We start from the raw sequence: 4779 nt of genomic DNA, 5'->3' as shown, positions 1-4779 counted from the left end.
AATAACTTATTTCGAATTATGTACGGTTGATTTGAAGATTTCATTCAGATAAGTTTTCAATTGCTTCAGTAGGGAGGCCAAAGCCAGATAGATCATTTATAGTTAAATTAAATAAATGATTCGCAACAGGATTTGAAATTTATGAGTTTAGAGTTTAAAAATATAATATCAAGTATTAATAATTGAATTAATTTTGAATGTATAACTAGAAAATAACTTAAATAATCGCTATTTAAAAATTATATCCATCACATATATAATATGTCACACTCCCTTTTTAATCAAAAGGATTTGATTTTTAAGTTTGAAAGGATTTTTATTAGGAAAGTTATAAAAGATGAAAACTGTTCCGAAAAGGATTCATTTTATAATCAAATCAGAGTCGCCACTTGGCATAAATGAGTGTGCCAAGTCACCCTTTGAAAATCTTTTGCAAAACTGTTTTTGACTCTTTTAAACTGCTTTGCGAACAGAGATTCCGATTAAGGAATTCTGTTGACCGAGGGAAGGCATTAGGCACCCCTCGATCCCATGGTTCGATCACGATTGCTTTGGGGAGCATATCCGCTAATTTGACACTACAAAATGTATAAACCACACACACAAAAACAAAACAATTAAAACAAACAACAAACAAATGAATCCCGAAAAATATAATGTTCAGTCCAATTATACAGTCCCAAAATAGAAAAATGCGGAAATGTAAACCTACACTAATCCTAAGCAACGCTCCAATGCTTTATCAAATGCTTTGGGCCTTTGTCATGGATGTCCTCCCAGTACAAAATACTTCGGGACATTCCCGAGTGAATAAGTACAATATAATCTCGGGGCATTCCCCGACGAATGAATACATCATCTAACCTTATGCGATAAAATAGAAGAAAACGTTCACACGCACATTCAAACTTTCAACATTCAACTATATCCCTAAATTTGCCTACCCGAACCTAAACTTTGCTTATTAAACTTTCGGCCTAAAATATGCTCCTATCGAGTTCACAAACTTGATATTTATTCCGAATTAAACAAAACAACAATAAACCAAAATTAACTTAAATTCACCTTTTTTATCAATTTCTCAATTCTACCCCAAATTTCTTTTTATACGTTACTTTTCACACAAAGCGATAATCCAAACTCATGCAACATCAAATTCATTCCATGATTAATTATTCATGGATAAGCAATATCAAATATCAACAAGATCATCCATTCACAAACCAACAACACACAATCATACATCAATGCACCAAATCGAAACAAAACGAAAAGAGTCAACAACACACAATCATACATCAATGCACCAAATCGAAACAAAACGAAAAGAGTCAAAGAATTGGACCTCAAATATCGATTTCAATATATTGGAGATAGCACTGCTCCCGGAAAATCTCAATTCGAACCTCAACCAACAAATTGAACTCTGTATCGAGAAATAGCAAGCGGACAGATCCAATTCTCGTAGACCCGACTCTATCTCATCCGTTTCCGGCGAAGGTCACCGGAATCAGACCGCAAACAATCAATTTCAGTCGATTTGGGAACGATTTCACTAATTCCGTCCGGTTTACTGAGTTTTCCGATGGGAAACCAGTCATCAAAAAAATCGAGCCATGGGAATTTCTCAACTCTCAGTCGTCCTCTCTCTATCTCTAACTTCTCTCACCCAATCTCTCTCTCGCATCTCTGTTTTTCTCCAATCTCCCTCACCTCTCTCGATTTCTCTCACTGTTATCCGATCTACTCTTTATTTTCCTCTGTTTTCTGCTTTTTCCAATTCGTGAGTGCGTGTACTTAGTGAGATTTTTATGGGTGTGTGAGCAGTGTGCTTCCGATGAACTATTCCATGGAAATTGGGAGAGGATCCGTATATATTGGTGGAGTATCTGTGTATATTGGTGGAGCAGTCTGTGTGTATAAAGGAGGATGGTGAGTCTGTGTTTTTTTTGTGAGTGGAGGTGTGATGTCGGCTTCTTCCGTGTGTGTGCACTGGCGAAGAGGAGAAGGAAAATGGAAGATCCTCCTTTTGTGGTTATATGTCCCGTGATATGGGTCTTCTGTGTCTTTTTTTTGTGTTGTGCGTATGGTGATATATCTAATGGAAAAGAAAAATCCCCCCCAGGTCAAAGTGTGTGCTTATGTGGTCCCCTTCCCCCAAAATGGAGCTCCTTAGTCGATGGTGGTCCCCTTCTATTCCCTTCTGTTATGCTGCGTGTACATTGTTGAAAAAAATGTGGGTATGGGGTAGAAAGGGTAGGGAGTGGGTGAATTAGTTAGAATAAGGTTCGTTAGTATAAGAGAATATTAGGGATTTGATTTATTAAATACTTATTGAAATAATTTTTTTCTATATTTTCGTGGGTTATAATTATATGAGTGGGGTGTATGATAATGTGAGGTAAAAATGGATGAATTAATTTTTGGGAGGGATGAAATTAAGTATCTACGTAATATATTTATTGCTTTATTTTATTAAATCCTTCTCTTTTTGTATTTTCATGTTTCACAAAAATTAAATAGGGATTCTTGTTAAATGACTTCTTCAAGTCTTCTTTTTAATTAAATAGACTATATTTCTTTTAATAAAATGACCCACTTTTAAAAATTTAAATTTATTTGTAATTAAAATAATTTATAAGTTTTAAAAGTTACAAATTAGTCCATAAATCATCAACTTACAAAATTTAAACAAAAACTCTCCCACCAAAATCTTTTACACATTTTACAAATTAGTCCAAAATTTAATTTGCGATGGATAGATTTATTATCGATTCGATCGATATATAGATGTATCGATTATTGATCTGACCTATATATCGACAAATCGATTATCGATCTGAACGATGTTTGGGCAGATTGCTTATCAATCTGATCGATATATGAAAAGATCGATCGATCAATTACATATATATAGACAAATTTTTTCATTCTGAAAAAATAAATTAAAATTAAAGGAGAATAGAATGATTCGCAACAGGATTTGAAATTTATGAGTTGAGAGTTTAAAAATATAATATCAAGTATTAATAATTGAATTAATTCTGAATTTATAACTAGAAAATAACTTAAATAGTCAAAATTATATCCATCGGATATATAATATATTCTAATGCCCGATGTAGTTGCTTTCTTTGGTACTCTCAAAAAAATTGTATCATGGTTAAGGCTTAACCAACATAAGTTGTGTGAGGGTACCATATATGTGTGAAAAGTGTTCTTTTGGGCCCAATGTCAGCAACTCTCTTTTTCACTTTTATTTTTTTATTTTATTAAATCATTTTCTGTTTGTATTTCTATGTTTCACGAAAATTAAATAGGGATTCTTTGTTAAATGACTTTTTCAAGTCTACTTTTTAATTAAATAGACTACAAGTTTTTTTTTAAGAAAATGATTCACTTTTAAAAATTTAAATTTATTTGTAATTTAAAATAATTTACAAGTTTTAAAAGTTACAAATTAGTCCACAAATCATCAACTTACAGAATTTAAACAAAACCCCTCGCACCAAAATCTTTTACACATTTTACAAATTAATCCAAAATTTAATTTGCGATGGATGTATCTATTATAGATCCGATCGATATATAGATGTATCAATTATCGATCCGACCTATATATGGACAGGTCGATTATCAATTCGACGGATCGATTATTGATTCGAATGATATATGGACAAATCGATTATCGACCTGACATATCGATTATCGATTTGAAAGATGTATGGGCAGACTACTTATCGATCCGATCAATATATGGACAGATCGATTATTAATCCAATTGATTACATATATATAGACAATTTTTTTTCATTCTGAAAAAATAAACTAAAATTAAAGGAGAATAGAAAACTTACAAATTTGGGAGTAGATAGAACATTTAGAAATAAAAAATTAGTTTCAAAAAAGGAGAAAGTTGGAGAAATAATGAGTTTTTAGTAAGAATGGATGAGAAAAAGGTTAGAAAGAGGAAAAAAAGTAATTTGAAATTGAAAAGTTGACGAAACAATGAGTTTTCAGTAAGAATGAAAGAGAAAAAAGTTAGAGAGAGAGAAAAAAAAGTAATTTGAGATTGAAAAATAAGTTAGGATTTTATGTTTTAATTATACTTGTAAATAGCTCTCATAGTTTTTAATATGTTATTATAGTCCAATTCTTCCTTAAAGTTATTTTTTTTATGTTGTTTTAAAATGAGAAGATGAAAGTAGACTACTTTACTCATTGAAAACTTGAAGAGACTTATTAGTCAAATATATACCTATTTAATTTTTGTGAAACATAGAAATACAAAAGGAGAAGGATTTAATAAAATAAAGCAATGAAGGTGAAAAAGATAGTTGCTGACAGTGGGCTCCGAAAGAACACTTGTCACACATATATGATGCCCTCACACAATTTGTGTTGGTTGGGCCTCAATCATGATAATATTTTTTTGGGTAAATTACCTAAATAAACTTATTAGATTGTTTATTGCAACTTATAGCAAATCGTTTTAGTTTTCAAGTTATAGCAACTTTCATTAAAAAAATATATAAAATATATTTTTGTTTTAAAAAAATCGTATTAAAATCAGCACAAAAAATGAAAAATAATGTTTTAGTATAACTAAACAACAATATTTCTTCCTTTAATATAGTTACCTAATAATTGATACTAATCACATTCCCCAAATTTCTCTTTTTACCCTTTTTTTTCCTTCTTTTTTAAATACGCCGATTTATCTTCCATCTTCATACACGTTCGTTATTTTTTTTTCCTATAAGATTATATTGTTTCAAT

General features: G+C 30.9%; 1 long non-coding RNA gene across 1 annotated transcript; it reads left to right on the top strand.

The window, feature by feature from the left end:
• Positions 1–1121: 1121 nt before the first annotated feature.
• On the top strand, positions 1122–1699 carry LOC124888662. The gene is made up of 2 exons (XR_007047273.1): positions 1122–1276; positions 1330–1699. It is a non-coding gene; the product is annotated as an uncharacterized LOC124888662 (long non-coding RNA).
• The last annotated feature ends 3080 nt before the right edge of the window (positions 1700–4779 follow it).

This window comes from Capsicum annuum, chromosome 11, assembly GCF_002878395.1.
Source record: "Capsicum annuum cultivar UCD-10X-F1 chromosome 11, UCD10Xv1.1, whole genome shotgun sequence".
NCBI lineage: Eukaryota > Viridiplantae > Streptophyta > Magnoliopsida > Solanales > Solanaceae > Capsicum > Capsicum annuum.
The sequence above is the reverse complement of the archived record's forward strand: the minus strand, read 5'-3'. Positions and strand labels throughout refer to the sequence as shown.